We start from the raw sequence: 18,148 nt of genomic DNA, 5'->3' as shown, positions 1-18,148 counted from the left end.
TGGGTAATTTATTCACAATTTAGTTGTTTTTCCAGACTGGTCCTGGGAAGAGTTTAGTGTGGCTTCCACTCACTCCTCTGCCATCTTGCCAAACTGCTTAACCTTTTTAATCTACTTTTTTAATCCTCCTGCCATTTGACAGCCATTAATTTATTCTCTGAAACTGTGAGTTTGTTTCTGTTTTGTTTTTTATTTATTTTGTTTTCTAGTTGGCACATATAAGAGAAATAATACGGCATTTGTCTTTCTCTGACTTATCTCAATTAGCATATTACCCTCCAGATCCATCCATATTGTTTAAAACAGCAAGATTTTATTTTTGTGGTTGAGCAATATTCCATTTATATATGTACCATACCTTCTTTATCCATTCATCATCTGTTGATAGATACTTAAGTTCCTTCCATATCTTTGCTATTGTAAACAATGCTACAATGAACATACATAAGGATGCATATATCTTCTCAAGTTAGTGTTTCAGATTTCTTTGTATAAATACCCAGAGATAGAATTGCTAGGTCATTGTGAAACTCTTAAAACACTAATCAAATTATGCTGTTCTTTGGCCTTAAATCCTTCAGTGGTTTCCAATCCCCAGGATAAAATCAAATTCTTAGTAGGAAAAACAAGTCCTTCCAGGTCTGGCTAACTATGTCTTCAAGCTTCTATCCAATCAAGCTCTGCCTCACAGTCTACACCCAGTAATTAGATCTTACAGTTATTGAGCATCTATTATACTCCAGGTACTTACAAGCACTTCACATGCATTGATGCTTTATCCTCATGATGACCTTATAAAACAGATATTATATTCCAAATTTATAGTTGAGAAAAATATTCACAGAGTGGTTTTATATTTTTCCAAAGGCCACAAATCTTACAGAGCTGGGATCCATGCCCAGGCAGTCCATTTCTAGAACAGAAATGTTGAACTATTTGTGATCCCTATACACAAAAAGTTGTTTTCAGACTTCCATGATTTGACTTACAGTCTTTCTATCTTGTACCATTTCATTTTTCCTTCCCCTGGAGAGCAATCGAGATGTGATTTAGTGTTTAGTTTTTCAAAGTATTTTTTTCTAAATTAAGTTATAGTTTTTACATTTTTAAGAGTGTATTTGCTGTGAAAACTGGTGAACATTTTTATGACAGCTGCTTACATGTCTTTCTCCCCTCTTGGGTTTAAAGCAACTTGATTTCTTCCCTAATTTTATTCTTGACCCATTCATTTTTTAATAGCATGCTATTCAATCTCCATGATTTTGGGTGTTTTGAGTCTTTTTCCTTTGGGGTTGGTTTCCAGTTTCAGTCTCTTCAGGGTGGAGAAAATGCTTGGGATGATTTCAATTTTCTTAAATTTGTTGAGGCTTGTTTTGTATCCTATCATGTAATCTATCTTTGAAACTGTTCCATGTGCATTTGAAAAGAATGCGTATTTAGCTTATTTCAGATGAAGGGCTCTATGTATATCAGTTAACTCCATTTCATCCAGGGCATTGTTCAATATCACAATATGTTTGTTGATATTTTGTTTGGAAGATCTGTCCATTTTTTAGAGTGGGGTGTTAAAATCCCCCACTATAATTGTGTTGCTGTCAATATCTTTCTTGAAGTTCTCTAAGATTTTGTTTATCTATTTGAGTGCTCCTAGGTGGAGTGCATATATATTTACAATGTTTATGTCTATTGGTTGATTTCTCCCTTGAGTTAAACTTTCTGGAATCAAATGAAAATGAACTCATAACAACCCAAAACTTATGGGACACAGTGAAGGCAGTCTTCAGAGGGAAGTTCATAGCAATACAGGCCTACCCAAAAAAGATAGAAACATTTCAAACAAACAAACTAACCCTGTGCCTACAAGAACACGAGGAACAACAACAAAGACAGCCCAGAGCAAGCAGAAGGAAAAAATAACCAAGATCAGAGCAGAATTAAATGGCATAGAGACTAAAAGCACAATTCTAAAGATCAATAAATCCAGGAGTTGTTTTTTTTAAAGATAAACAAAATTGACAAGCCAATAAGCAGGCTCATCAAGAGGAGAGAGGACCCAAATAAATACAATCAGAAATGAAATAGAAGAGATTGCAACTGACACCACAGAAATACAAAGAATTGTAAGAAATTGCCATGAAGAACAGTATGCCAAGAAATTTGAAAACCTAGGTGAAATGGACAAATTTGTAGAAAAATATAATCTTCCAAAACTTAATGAAGGAGAAGCAGAAAGCCTGAACACATCAATAACAGCAGATATTGAAACAGTAATTGAAATCTCCCGACACACAAAAGCCCTGACCAGAAAGTTTCGAAGGAGAATTCTAAAGGAAGCTAAACAACAAAACAAGCAAGCAAGCAAAATATAACCAAAGACACTGAAATAGAGAACAGGTGGACAGTGACCAGAGTGAAGAGGGGAGGGAATTTCAGGGGAAAAGGGGAAGGAATTACAAGAACTAGTATAAAGGACACATGGACAACAACTAAGGGGGGTGGAAATAGGAGGAAGGATGGGAGCACTGGAGGGGTGGGCTGGGATGGTAGTAAAAGACATAAAAGTGTACTTGAACAGCAATTAAGTAAATTTAAAAAATAAAAATAAAAAAGCAACTTGAGGACAAACCATACCATACTTACCTTTATTTAATTTTAAATTAAAAAGTTTGATCTGCTCCCAGTTTCCACTTCTTTCTTTCCTTCTCTTTGCAGCATTACTTCTCTAACCATTGTGTGCATTCACAGATCAAAAGCAGTACCCAGCTGAGCCCATCACAAATAGCCAACTTATAGATTCTTGGGCTAAATAAATATTTAATTAAAAAATTATCTTTCTAATAGACAAAAAACTGTACTTGAAAAATAACTAAATAAAATAAATTTAAAAAAAAATTATCTTTCTTATATTCTTTCTCATTTATTTACATTTTTAGATTTTATCTATTTTTACAGAGAAGTGGAAGAAGAAATAGAGGAAGAGAAACATAATTGTGTGAGAGATACATCAATCAGTTTTCTCTCAGACACCCTTAACCAGGGGCCTGGCCTGCGACCCAGACATTTGTCTTGACCAGGTATCAAACCCGTGACTTTTAGGTTCACAGGCTTGCACTCAATCCATTGAGCCACACTAGCCAGGGCCTTATAGTTTTTCTTGAACTCACATTAGCCAGGCCTCAATCTTCATCACTCTATCAAGAAGGTTTATGTCAAGGTCATTCATGGCTTCTTCATGCCAGTTCTCATCTTGATCTACCATCTGATCTCAGCTTTTGACACAGTTGATCACTCATTCTTCCTAGGAATTCTTTCTTCCCATGGCATATAGGACACCATACCCCCTTGTGCTTCTCTTGACTTCCCTTCAAAGTCTCTCTCATCTCCTTGACCTCTAAACATTGGAGTGTATCTGTGGGGGCAACTTACCTTGCAAGTCCCCCCATGTACCATGGATGAGATGATCTGCTTGGGGAGGAGAGGTGGCCAGTTTCCCAGAGGAAAAAAGCCTTGAGCTGTGGCCAGTTTCTCAAGGGAAAAAGGTGTTGAGCTTCTTCCTCAAAGGGATTTTATTGGGTCGTAATACACAGGAATAAAGGGCAGCAAGGATAAAGCTGTAGATAACATTTCAAAGAAATCTGAGGGCTTAGTCTGAGTCAGAGTCTGTCAGAAATAGAGTTTTTAGGGTTTCCTGCTCAAATTTTTAACATATGAATGAAAGCACTCTTAGCAGAGCATATTTCACAGGTTTATCAGGAAGTCTTTGTGATGCCAGATTTTCCCCCAGGACATGCTCTAGCAAGGCAAGGAGCTACACCCCTCCCCATCAGGTATTCAGTATTAAGGGGATTAGGACCAGGAAGCACTTCTCCCAGAGAACATGGGGACTTGGGCTATCTTGGGCTACCAGGGGGCAAGAGTCCATTGCTCTTTGTTGCAGCCCCCAGAGTCCTTCCATGATGGCCTCCCAAATGATCATGCCTGGCCTAGGTTGCCCCTCGTATGAGGGGTCTTACCTGTCAAGGACTTCTGACCATGCTTTAGGGGCAGGGAGGAAGCTGAGGCAGCATTTGCTACCAGACACAAGCTTTGTCCTGCAGCTCGCATTCCAGAGGTCATCTCTCCCTCATCTTTAGCCACAGGGGGTACAGTTACAATTCCTGAAACCAGGCAGTGCTGTCCACAACATGTATCCAACTTCAATCTTTGGAACTTTTCCAGGTGACCTCATCCAGTCTCATAGCTTTAAATCCCATCTATATGCTAATATCTCACAAATTTATCTCTTGTTCACAACATTCTATACTAAATTCTAGGTTGTAATATCCAACTATTTACAAGCTATCTTCACTTGGGTGTCTAATACACATCTCAAATTTAAAATGTCCAAAACAAAACTTTTGGTCTTTCCACATATCCTTCACCCTCATCTGCCAAGACCTGATCCTTGTAGATTCTTTTCTCTCTTAGTAAATGAAAGTGCCTTATTCTCCCAGCCACTCAAGCCATATCCTGCGAGTCATCCTTGACTCTGCCCTTTCTCTCACACCTAACATCTAATCTTTCAATAAATCATATCCATTCTACCTTCAAAATACATACACAATTCAACCCCTTATCATCACTCTCACAGCTCTCACCTTGGTCCAAGTCACTCTCACATGATTGTTGATGAGTCTCCTCCTGATCTTTTTTTTTTTTACCTATTTCCCATGGCAACCAAATATTCCCATTAAAGTATATCAGGCCATTTCTGCTAAAACCTTTCATCAGTGGCACATCTTATTGATGTCAAAAGCTTAGAGTCTGCAGTGTTTACTAAGACCCCTGTTTGCCTTTCTGACCTCTGACATTTTTATCTTCCACTGTTCTCCTCACCATCTCTGCTCAGGTTAGACTTTTCTCTTTGCTGTTCCTTAAACACACCAGAAATGTCCCAAACTCACAGCCTTTGTGCTTTCCCTACCCTTTCAGAATGCCTTCTTCAGATTCCTGCATACTTAACTCCCTCACCTCCTTAAAATTTTTAATATTACCTTTTTGTGAACCTTTTCCTGGCAAACAAATTCCCTCAGCATATCTCATTCTTCCTTCTGTTTTATATTCTTATTTATTGTTATCTAACATTATATATATATGTATATATATAATGCTACTTATTTATAATATTTTCTATTTCTCCTCCATAAAAGGAGAAATTGTTTGTCTACTTTTATCACTGCCATTTCTCCAATTCTTGGTACAATACTTAGTACATAGTAGGCATTCAATAAATACTGGTTGAATGAATAAATACCTGTAACCCTAGCACATAGATACTCAGTAAACATTTATTAAACTGAACAAATCCTCTAAAATCCACTATATAGTGATGTTTCAGCAAGTGGTTACAAATTTTCAAAGAATCAGATGTCACTTCATTCATGTGTAAATACAGAAACAGAACCCTAAGCCAAAAATAAATTACTTTTGTTTTCTCCTATATATCAGAGAGGAGAATAGACATTGACTAAAATTTGGTTCACTAACAAATAGAAGAAAGAACTAGAAAATCAGCCACTCAATGAGAAAAGTTCTGAAAAATGTTTTCTTCAGAAGGAGAGAACCTGTTTCTTACATGGGAGGAAATTTTTGGTTTCTTGTGTTTCCCTCCAAAGTTATGGCTTTCCAATGCTGCCAGAAGCGACGAAGAAAGCACTGCCTTTTAGAGTGGGACTTTAAATTTTGAAAAAATAAATGTTGGTAGGCAAATGTTTCATCTCTTCACAGAGCATTTTAATAGGAAAGTGTTACTTAAATTCAACTTGGCTGCCAAGTCTGCTCAGGCTTGATACTATTGTAGGTGGCTCTCCTACTAGCTTATCCCCATAGACCCAGGCTAACTTCCAGCTCCATCTCCCTTCCAGGATCTTTACATGCAGTTTTGACTTCTCTTTTGCTTCTCATCATCCATTTAAATTTCACAAATATTTATTGAATGCCTATTTTACAACCTTCACTGTGCTAGGTTTTGGGGAATGGTATAAAGGTAGAATGAATGTTTCATCATTTTATTCATTAGAATTGGAAAAGATATATTATAGCATCCCTCAATGACTGTATTCTTTATTAATTCACATTTATAGACTACAGACACTGTGTATACATCAAGAGATATATATTAAATAGTTTGAATAATAAGAAAAAATTTTAGATGCAAAGCAAGCGAAGAGGCAGTTTGCTGTAGCAGCAATAACATGTCATTGGGATTCTGACAACCTGGGTTCCAGGTTCCTTGATACTGCTTTTGTGCCATAGATGTTTCCTTGGTTTCCTCATCCATGAAGTAGAAGTAACATGAATGTTTTTGCCTAGTTCACAGAGCTGTCATTGGTAAGAATGAATAAGTCATTATTTAAATTGCTATTTCTTCTAGTTCATCTGCTGTTATTGCTAGACACAATCACTGATACAGGTAGAGAGAGATCAGTGTAAGGTCTCCAGGAAGGTTTCTAGAAGGAGGTAGAGCTTAGCTCATAATTTTTCCTGTGTGTATAGTTACTTGACCACCACAGACAGTGAACTCCCTATATCATAATTCTGCTATTTAATATTCTCATTATAATATAAACCACTCTCTTGATTCTAGCCATTACTTTTTTAAAAGTGAAAGGCAATTCTAAAAAAATATACCAACAGGATGAGGAAAAAGCACAGGGCACACATTGGCCATGTGCCCTGTACTAAACAACAGTGTGAAATGAGGCCAGGCTTAACCAGAGCTTAGAAACAGCTCATGAGACACCCTGTGGCTCTGGGAAGAGGAAAGAGGAGGCTCAGAGGTAGAACTTTGTTTTGTTAGCACCAGAAACTGCTGTAGTCACAGCAGTTACACTGAGAGACAGGACAGTTGTGAACATGAGCAATCTGGGGAGGGTCTAGCTGCAGGCTTCCTACACGTGGTCACTTGAGTGTGATTCTGAAATTCACAGACAAGCCTCCAAACCCTAGCCCTCTGTAAACATAAATAAAGGCTCATGGCTACCAAGCCTATCAGGACAAGGTGAGGATTTGAGACATGTGGCTGGGCTTCAAGTAGCCTGGGAGCTGCCTGGCTTTCCCCTGCAGGAAGAGCTAGTCTCTGGTCCCTCCCACCCCCACTCAAACAGGCCATCATTTTTCAGGCACTGGTCATGGAAGGTGTTGGAAAGTAGCTTCAGGGCTTCTGGGAAATCACCAGCTTTTCTGGTTTGGCCTGCAGGAAGCTCTTAAAGACGAAGCTGTTGTCTTATTTCCTGTCTGGTGGGGGAGGCTAGAAGAGCTTGACACCACATGTCAGCAAGGACAAGGTCTTGGACAGTGTGGACATTATCAACTTCTCATCTTCATTCACGATGTAAAAAGTGAGTTTTGGACTTTCTTAATGGGGCTCCACGACAGCACAGTCTCTTTATCTTCTGCTTCTTAAGACTACTTCATCTCTGATGATCGTTAATAATTTTCTCAATGTTAGCCTTGGAGCACAGTAAATTCTTCAAGTCCTCCTGCAAGTGAAGTGTGTGGGGCAGGGGCTTTAGGTCTTTATAGTGTTCTTGAATGGGGTTGGTTTGTGGGGAATGGTGTCCATAAAGTACAGCTAGTCTGGGGTTTCTTGTGCAGAGGTGTTTTATCATCATGCAGGGGTTTGATGACCACTAACTTCTGGCTCACATGGGCCTGGATGTCACTGAAAGCCTCTCCAGCTCCAGTGAGTCACAGGAGAGTAAGAAGGGCAGGATCTTTATGGTTGTACTCTTAGGTGTAAGGCTGTTGCAGGGGCCCAGGAAGGAGAGGCTAGTTATGTGATCTGCGATGGGGCTTGGGGTAAAATCTCTTTTTCTGCCACTTAAGCTTGGAGGGCAGCAGGACAATACTCAAGGACTCCAATTTAGTGCTTGGAAAAATGGGGTCGGTTTGCCCCTGCTGTTCCAGCTCAGATCAAAGGTAGTGTGGCCATCTAGGTGGTACTCAGTCATCCTGGGGCAGCAGGCTAGTGGGGCAGAAGTGCTTGCTGCTTTGTGATGGCTGTGGCTTTACTGGGCTGCTGCTGTTGATGCTGATCTCTGCACACAGATTCTCAAGGAGGTAAAATTTCTTCAGGTGGCACCAAGCATTGGAGTCCAACTTGATCAAATCCAGGTCTTCTGAGAGGCTGGACCCCACAGCTGAGATGAGGTTTGCAGCCTCCACTGCCCAATGTAGGGTAGGTTGGTTTCTGGCAAGGAGCCCTCCTTGGTCTTCATACTTGGGGATGTTATCTAAAGGCTTTGGAGCGTGCATTCTGTCCAGCTCTGCAGGGACAGCTTACTTCTCTTTAGCAGGGGCAACTGCTGTGGCTTCCTCCTCAGTGTTTTCTTCTTCCTTAATGGAAGGAAGTGCTAAGGCCAGATGGTTACAAGAATTCCATGGTTTTCTAGGGGTGGGCACTCTTGTGGCTATACTTGTTATCTAGCTCCAACAGAAAGGACATAGGGGGCTTTCAGCCATGGGATTTATTAAGGAAACCTTCTATGTTCACCTTCCTTTATTTTTTAAAGGTTGTATGTTCCATTTATTCTTTCATTTTATTGTTGTTCAGGAAAAATTGTCTCCATTTTCACTATTCCATGTCCCACCTTCCCCATCTCTCACCCTTGAAACCACCCACTTGGCTTTGTCCATGTGTTTTTCATACATGCTCTTCAATAGTTTCCCTATAATCCCTTTAACCCATCCTTTCTGGTTACTGTCAGATTGTTCTTTATTTTAATGTCACTGGTTGTATTTTGCTTCCTTATTTGTTTTGTTGATTAGGTTCCACTTAAAGTGAGATCATATGGGATTTCTCTTTCAACACCTGCCTTGTTTCACTTAGCATAAAGCTCTCCAGTTCCATCTATACTGTTGCAAAGAGTAGGAGCATCCTCTTTCTTTCTGTTGCATAGTATTCCATTGTGTAAATATACAACAGTTTTTAACCCACTCCTTTATTGATGATAAATTTGGTTGTCTCCAGCACTTGGCTATTGTGAATTGTGCTGCTATGAACATTGGGGTGCATAGACCCTTTTGAATTGGTGTTCCAGGATTCTTAGGGTATAATCTCAACAGTGGAATTGCTGGGTCAAAAGACAGTTCTATTTTTAGTTTTCTGTGAAGTTTCATACCGTTTTCCACAGTGGCTACACCAGTCTGCATTCCCATCAAAAGTTCACTAGGGTTCCCTTTTCTCTACATCCTCTCCAATATTTGTCAATTTGTTTACAATGGTCATTCTCACCAGTGTGAAGTAGTATCTCATTGTAGTTTTACTTTGCATCTCTCTAATGGCCACTGATGCTGAGCATCTTTTCATATGTCTCTGGGCTGCTTGTATGTCCCCTTTGGAGAAGTGTCTGTTCAGGTTTTGTGCCCATTTTTTAAATTGAGCTGTTTGTCTTCCTGGAATGGAGTTTTATGAATTCTTTATATATTTTGGAGATCAAACCCTTGTCCAACGTACCATCGGCAAATATATTTTTCCATAAACTTCTCTTTTTATTTTAATGCTGTTTATGCTAGCCATGCAGAAGCTTTTCATTTTGATGAGATCTCATTTATTTATTTTTCCTTCATGTGTCTTGCACTAGGGGGTCAGATAAGTGAAAATATTGCTACATGGAATATCTGAGATTTTCCTGCCTATGTTCTCCCCTAGGCCTTTTATGGTGTTATGATTTATATTTATGTCTTTTACTCACCTTGAATTTATTTGACATTAGAATTCCACTGATTCCTTACAGAATTGCCCTTCCTCCATGGTGACATCTTGGCCATCTGAACCCAGTGTTCATCCAGAACACTGTGGCCTCACAAATGTTATAGTCTTCTTCTTTGGTCCAGCAGGACTTCTTCACATCTGGATTGAAGTAACTGTGTGTGGTACTACTTCCCCAGCTCACCCTAAAGGTGCTTGGCAGCAAGTATCTTATGTTTCACACCATACTTCTTAACCAGTTCAATGACCTTCTAATTTTTCCCTTTGGTTTTCCACTCCTTGACAAGATCTGGATCCAAGACTCTCAGCCACCGGTGCTGACATTGCTAGTCAGTGCATTCAGGAAAGTGTCCAGGCAAGAATTTCCAGTCTTGCTTTTCAAACTGCCTCACAGGAGTCTTCAGCTGCTCATTTTCATTATGGTCCACTTGACCTGTCACTTGCTGTCCTTCTGCTCCACATATCTGAATCTATGTCCTCATAGTGTGGCTTATATAGCTCCTAACTGTGCATTCCCTGAGACATACCCTCTGTCCTGGGCCACACAGTGCTTGCCTGCCTGCAAACCAAACTCTGGACATGAATGTGAATGGATTCATGATGTAAGCTACTCCAGTGACTCCAAACTTTGGGTCCACAATGGGAGTTGTTACAGCCACCAAAGTTCCTGCTGGTACTCATCAGAACCCAATTCTAGCTTTTAAATATCCCCATTTCATTACCTTCAATATAAAATACAAACAACTTTAATGACATTTATGGTCCTGATGATCCTTTCCAATATCAGGTCCTACCCTCCTCACATCTTACATTCTAGTTAGGCTTATTTATTTATTTAAAATGGTGCTTTGTTATTATTTGCTCATCTGCTCTTCCAGTCTTCAAACTTCCTGTAGACCTGGAAAATGCCTTCCATCTCTGCATCACCAGTGCACAAAGAAGTCTTTCAAAAAATTGCTAAATAAAATTTAAGCAATGAATTAGAGCGTAACTAGTGAGTAAAAATGAAAATGTCAGTGTAGGCAATGTAGCCAGCAGAAATAAATGCATGGAGGCTTAAATAGGCTGATTGGAGGGGAAGCAATAACCAGGCATTTGTGTACAGAGCCCCAGTTGTAGGGAATGACTAAGAAGTATAAACTGAAGGCCTGGGAGAGCCATACATGGAAGCTGTGAATGATGGACCTGATGCAATGTGAGTCTGAACTGGGTAACTGGACTCTGTGCAGAGACAAGGTCTGGAGAAATTATTTACTTCATACTGTGTAAGAAACAATCCAGATATGACAAGAGCAGATCAGACACAAACTAAATGAAATGATGTACTTAAGGTTCTAAATCAGTTGATTTTGAGTTAATCAAAACATACATTTCCTTGAACAAGCCTTCTCAGGCCCAAAGCAGCAGAAACTATTTCCTGCTAGCATTGAAGAAACAAACATTCATATTGTGAATAGCCTATAGAAAGGGTTGGCTTCTGGTTATTGAAGACCTGAGTCCTATAAATATAAGAAACTAAACAGACAACGTATTCACAATCTGCATGCCACAAACCTACAGACATTTTAGTCTGCCTCCCCTTTTCCCATAGATCACAGGCTTTAGAACCACTGGACTAATTATTGCGTACCCCCCCCATTACCATATTGCCACTTCCATGATTTTCTTTCTGCCTACACTAGTGACCTACAGGGCTGTGAGCAAATAAATGTGGACTGCTTAGCAGTAAAATGAAAAGAGAATCAAGTATATGGAAACACCTATTTGCCAATGATATATCAGACAAGAGTTTGATATCCAAAATATATAAAGAACTCATATAACTCCACTCCAGGAAGACGAACAACCATACTTAAAAAATGGTCAAAGGACCCAAACAGACAATTCTCCAAGGGGGACATACAGAGGGCCTAGAGACATATGAAAAGATATGCAAAGTAACCACAATGAGATACCATTTTACACAAGTGAGAATGGCCATCATAAAAAAATCAACAAACAAATATTGGAGAAGATGTAGAGAAAAGGGAACACTAGTGAACTTTTGATGGGAATGCAGACTGGTGCAACCACTATGGGAAACCGTATGCAATTTTCACAGAAAACTAAAAATAGAACTGTCTTATGACCCAGCAATTTCACTGTTGAGATTATATCCTAAGAACCCTTAAACTCCAATTCAAAAGAGCTTATTTACCCCAATGGTCATAGCAGCACAATTTGCAATAGCCAAGTGCTGGAAGCAATCTAACTGCCCATCAGTAAATGAATGGATCAAAAACTGTGGTACTTTTACATGATGGAATACTATGCAGCAGAAAGAAAGATGGAGCTTCTACCTTTTGTTACAGCATGAGTGGAATTAGAGAGCTTTATGCTAAGTGAAATAAGCCAGGTTGTGGAGGACAAATACCACATAATCTCACTTTAAGTGGAACCTAATCAATGAAACAAACAAGTGAGCAAAATATAACCAGAGACATTGAAATTAAGAACCATCTGAGAGTAACCTGAGGGGAGGTGTAGGTGATAATGAGGTGGAAAGGGAGAAGGGTTTTCAGAAGCAACTATAAAGGACATATGGATAATACAAAGAGAGGGTGGAAACATGGGCAGGAGGTGGGGATGGCTGAGGTGGGGTGAGGGATGGGGGGTAAATGCTCACAACCCTACTTGAACAATAAAACAATTTAAAAAAATGAAAATAAATGTGTTCTGCTTAAAACTGTTAAATGCACAGTATTTTGTTATACAGCAATATATACATAATACAGAGAAGGGGAGAAATGACCTTCGTTTCTAACCATAACCCTTTCATCAAGGACATTGCTAATCCAAGATGTCTTGAACCAGCAAAGTGCCATCAAAGATATATACCAACTCTCAGGTCCTTAGGGTCTTTTCATATAGAAGACTTCATAAAGCAGAACAGCCACAGCTCCCCCATTAGCTTGAATCTTCTCCAACCACCTTTGAATCCTTTCTGCCCACCCTCCTACTTTCCCTCCAATGCCTTTAATTCCCTAGTATTAAGAAACTTTAGCTTGTTAAGGTTTTCAAGGCACTGCTCTCAAAAGAACGGGCATTGGAAACAATTGAAGTATCCATCTATAGGAGATTTGTTAAATAAAACTATGCAGCTATTAAATGAAAAAGGGAAGTAACTTGTATAGCTATGGAAAAAATCTCCTACATATAATAATGGAAAAACAAAGGGTAAATCAATGAATATCTAGTCTTTTATATAAGAAAGGAGGTATATGAACACATGTATTTGAAGGGCTTGTAGAACTGGAAAGGTACAGTAAAAGCTCATAATCTGGGCCCTGGCTGGTGTAGCTCAGTGGATTGAGCGCGGGCCTGCAAACCAGACAATTGCGTTTCGATTCCCAGTCAGGGCACATGCCGGGGCTGCAGGCAGGTTCCCTGCAGGCCAGTTCCCAGCAGGGGATGCACGAAAGGCAACCATACATTGATGTTTATCTCCCTCTCTCCTTCCCTTCCCCTCTAAAGATAAATAAATAAAATCTTAAAAAAAAAAAAAGCTCATAATCCAGGTCCCTATAAGGGGTGGAATGTGGGAAGGAGCAAGGTAAATGAAGATAGTGAGAATCAGATTTCTTGATATATTCCTTCTTAGATGTGGGATAGCCCCCCCCACCCCCACTCCCAGATGAAAATAAGTCTACCAAGAAATAATCTGCTTGGGGAGGAAAGGTGCCTGATATCTCAAAGGAGAAGGTCCAAGAGCCTTTTCCTCAATGGGCTTTTATTGGGTGCATTTTGCATAGGACTACAGGTAAAAGCTCATTAATCATAGTCAGGCAGTATGGATCAAACAATAGATAACATACTAGGAACCCTGAGGGCTTATTCTGAGTCAGGGCCTGTTTAACTAATGGATTACAAAACTTTGGGAAACAAACTCATTTCCTGCTTGGACCTTTATCATTTAATTGAGAGCATTCTTAGCAAAGCAGGTTTCACAGGAGTTTACGTATTCTTTCTCAGGCCTGATCATCCCTGGGAGCCTGCCCTTTCCAGTACAGGGCTGCACTGCCCTCTGTCATTGTTTCAGGCTTAAGTCAGGCAGGGGAAGTAAAGAAACCAAGAGATTAGGAGACTTCTCACAGACAGAATGAGGACTCAGGCTATGTTAAAGCCAAGGGGCGTGGGTCCATCACCCCCTTTCTTCATAGCCCCCCAAGTCCTTCCATGGGCCCTCCATGTGATTGTGCCTGTTTTAGATCATTCCCCCTTGGGGAATCTTACCTGTCATTGGCTAACTGACCAGGCAGTCATGGTCAGTTATGAATGAAGTAAAAGGGGCAAAGGTGGCACCTCTGCCAGGGAAATAAGCTTTGTCTCCTTAGTGGCTTACAGTCCGAAGGTCTCTCACTCAACCTTGGCTATGGGGAGGTTACAGCTTCTCAAACCAGGCAGGGTGGTTCCTAATACTTATATCATTTTTTAAACCTTTGAACCCATTCGAAATGTATCATTTTACATTACTGAAATATTTTGTGGGGAAATATTTTGTCCTAAAGAAAAAAAGACACTGAAAAACTATGATTCAGCAATAAAAATAGGCAATCTAAGAATCACAGAGAAAGTAACCAGAGGCAAGATTTAATAGTATAACCAAGAAGATATCCCTGCATGGTAAGTTCTATTTGCCAGGTAAAATGGGCCTATGTAACCAGGTACTTCTAAGAGGTTTTGAGTGAAAGAGCAATAAGAGGGAGGTGTTAGGATGTATTGTGGTGTTGGTGGGGTACCAGAGTATTCAGTTTAGGGTATGCTGTTATCTTCAGGATTCAATGGCTAACTAGTCTTAATATGAAAGGTGTTATTGCTACAGAGTATTTTCCCCAAATTTATAAGTTTAAATCCTAACCTCAGTACCTCAGAATGTGACTGAATTTGGAAGCGGTATCCTAAAATGATAATTAAGTTAAAATGAGGTCAAGTGGGCCCTAATTCAATCTAACTGGTTTCCTTATAAAAAGAGAAAATTAGGATATAAAGAGAAGACCATGTGAAGGCACAAAAGAAAAATAGCCATTTGCAAGTGAAAGACAGAGGCCTCAGAAGAAACTAATTTTGCTGACATAGTGATCTTGGACTTCCAGCTTCCAGAACTGTGAAAAAATAAGTTCCTGTTGTTCAAGCCACCCAATCAGTCTCTTGTATTTGTTATAAAAGCCCTAGCAAACTAATGCAGAAAGGGAGTGGAGGGCAAGAACAACTTTGCTAAGGAAGTGTTGAGCACAGGAAGGAAGCAGAGCGAGGTCAGTTTGGGGTACAACAATGAGGAAGGCATGCTTTTTGTATAGGGAGAAAAGGAGAAGAGCACTGAAGAGAGGAAGTAGGTACAGCGGGTAGAGAGGGGAGGGTTCCTAGCATAAGGAATTAAGCCTCCTTTTTCTCTCTTAAAATTCATATTTTCTCTTCCCCAGGGCCACACTCTCAATGTCCCTCTGAATGGGACTGTGCAGAGTTGTCCCCATACCTCCCCACCATCTGAGAGCCTGTGCCCACAGATCTCTTGATTGATTTATTTTTTATTGATTCAAGAGAAAGAGAAACACTGACATGTTGTTTCACCCATCCATGCATTCATTGGTTCATTCCTGTATGCTTCCTGACCAGGATGGAATCCATAACCCTGGTACATCAGAATGATGCATCAACAAGATGCACCAACCAACTGAACAACCCAGCCAGGGCATGCCCACAGATCTTGATTGGATGATCATTGGAGAAAAAATTTCCATTTTATTTCAGAAACTTTTCTGGCTACCAGGGCTCCCTAGTGCAATAGGGAGCAAGGGGGTACCTTTCCAGCTGGAGTAGGAGCTGTAGTCTGGGAGCTGTGCAACAAAGGGTTTACCACAGCTTCAGAAACCTGGTCTCCTCCTGCCTTCTCCACCCTGTGTCCTCCACCCAGCAGCAGCTGGTGGGTTGATGGCATCCCTTTAATACCAGCATCTGTGGCTCTAGTTTATTTCCCAGTTAACAAAATGGAGCTGGGGGAATGGTTGGGGAGAAGCTACTCCACTGATGTTGCCCCTGGAGATGCTGAAGTTCTAAAGATATATCTTACGGAGGCTGGATCCTGCAAACCCATTTCCTTTCCTCATCTCCCTCTCAGGCTGTCATTGTGTCACACCTGCTAACCATCTCCTCTGCCAAACATCCCTCCATAACCCCAGACTACACCCCACCTTCCAAGGAACGATTGAGAAGGGGCCTAGGCCAAGGCTTGTGTTTGGTGGCATGGAAAGGTAAGGAAAACCTGACAGCCTGAGGTCTAATCCTTCTGGCATTTGCTAGCTGTGTGTCCTCTAGCAAGTCACTCAACAACTTCTTCAAATGTAAGCTGGGGTTGTGTCTGGGAACTTTGCTCTTCTTTCTGAAATCGGGGAAGTTAAGGGACATATGACTTACATCACAAGAAATGCAGAAAGAAAACAAGTTTTTGTACTGTGTGGAAAAAACAGGGGCCACATAGTAAACTTGACAAGCTCAGGGGAGGCCTGCATGGTGGCCTTATAAACTCAGAGACCAAAAGGAACCTCATAAGAGGTCTGAAATTAAAACTTTCTAATTAAAAATGAGTCATGGTTGTCTTGTCTTAGTTTAGTATGTTCCCTGATGAAGGTCAGTCTTTACTTTAACTGAGCCAATTGTCTTTCTGCATCTACTATAACATATCTTTAAAATGTCAGACTGTTCTTGCAGTAGTAGGTGTACCAACATGTCCCGTGGTTCCGGTGCTGGCTTTGACCACCACATTACCATTTTTTCATCTGAAGTCTGGCTCTACCAAGTAGAATATGCTTTTAAGGCCATTAACCAGGGTGGCCTTACATCGGTAGCTATCAGAGGGAAGGACTGTGCAGTAGTCGTCATACAGAAGAAAGTACCTGACAAATTACTGGATTCCAGCACAGTGACTCACTTATTCAAGATAACCGAAAACATTGGCTGTGTGATTACAGGAATGACAGCTGACAGCAGATCCCAGGTACAGAGGGCATGCTTTGAGGCAGCTAATTGGAAATACAGGTATGGCTATGAGATTCCTGTGGACATGCTGTGTAAAAGAATTGCTCAAATTTCTCAGGTATACACACAGAATGCTGAAGTGAGGCCTCTTGGTTGTTGTATGATTTTAATTGGTATAGATGAAGAACAAGGCCCTCAGGTGTACAAGTGTGATCCTGAAGGCTACTACTGTGGCTTTAAAGCCACTGCAGCAGGAGTAAAACAAACCTACCGAGTCAACCAGCTTTCTTGAAAAAAAAGAAGAAGAAATTTGATTGGACCTTTGAACAGACAGTGGAAACTGCAATTACACGCCTGTCTACTATTCTATCACTTGATTTCAAACCTTCAGAAATAGAAGTTGGAGTAGTTATGGTTGAAAATCCTAAATTCAGGATTCTTACAGAAGCAGAGATTGATGCCCACCTTGTGGCTCTAGCAGAGAGAGACTAAACATCGAAGAGTTTACCAAATCCATGACACTACTTGCCTGTGTGTTTGGTAACAACAGACCAACATTATGGAGGCCCCTGGATTGAAAAAGGAACCTCTCCCTCTCCTCCTGCCACTGAAGTGGTTAGGACTCTATACAAATAAAAACAGTGCTTTTGGAAAATTAAAAAAAAAAATGTCAGAGAAGTTTCCTCTCACTCCCACTCTCTCAGAGCACTACAAGAGCAGAGATCACAAATCCTCTCATTGTTATTGTTATCATGTAAATTGATTGTTAACTATCATATACCGATCTATGTAGAAGTATGTTTCTATTCATTTTACTTTTTATCCAATCCCAGAGATTTCCAAGCTTTGCTTTCTTGGTCTCCCTAGTCAATCAACAATGAATTTCATGTAACTTCCTTAGGCCTCCTTTGATTGTAATGTATAAAATAAGGTGTAAAACTGCCATTTTCTAGAGCAGAGGTGGCCTGCAGACCCATGGCCTGCAGGCTACATGCAGCCCAGGATGGCTATGAAAGCAGTCCAACACAAAATTGTAAATTTACTTAAAACATTACTTAGTTTTATTACTAAGTTTTACACTAACTTTTATTACTTAGATATGTGCATGTTCTATATTAATTATCACAAACTTGGGACCTGCTTGTTGATTTTAAGATTATCAAAAAAGCCACTGCACAGAAAGAAGGAACTCCTACCCTTTGCAACAACATGAATGAAACTGGAGAGCATTATGCTAAGTGACATAAGCCAGGTGGTAAAATTCAAATACCATATAATCTCACCTATAAGGGGAACATAATCAACAAAACAAATAAGTGAGCAAAATAGAAAACCAAAGACAAGGCAGTAAAGAACAAACTGACAGTGACCAGAGGGGATGGGGGT

General features: G+C 40.1%; 2 pseudogenes; one reads left to right on the top strand and one right to left on the bottom strand.

The window, feature by feature from the left end:
• Positions 1 to 7,451: 7,451 nt before the first annotated feature.
• LOC128627839 (myb-related protein B-like) lies at positions 7,452 to 15,725 on the bottom strand (annotated as a pseudogene).
• A 786-nt stretch (positions 15,726 to 16,511) lies between these two features.
• LOC119040241 (proteasome subunit alpha type-6-like) lies at positions 16,512 to 17,400 on the top strand (annotated as a pseudogene).
• The last annotated feature ends 748 nt before the right edge of the window (positions 17,401 to 18,148 follow it).

Source organism: Artibeus jamaicensis, unplaced genomic scaffold, assembly GCF_021234435.1.
Source record: "Artibeus jamaicensis isolate MK-2021 breed Jamaican fruit bat unplaced genomic scaffold, CSHL_Jam_final contig_475, whole genome shotgun sequence".
In the NCBI taxonomy this organism is placed as follows: Eukaryota; Metazoa; Chordata; class Mammalia; order Chiroptera; family Phyllostomidae; genus Artibeus; species Artibeus jamaicensis.
The sequence above is the reverse complement of the archived record's forward strand: the minus strand, read 5'-3'. Positions and strand labels throughout refer to the sequence as shown.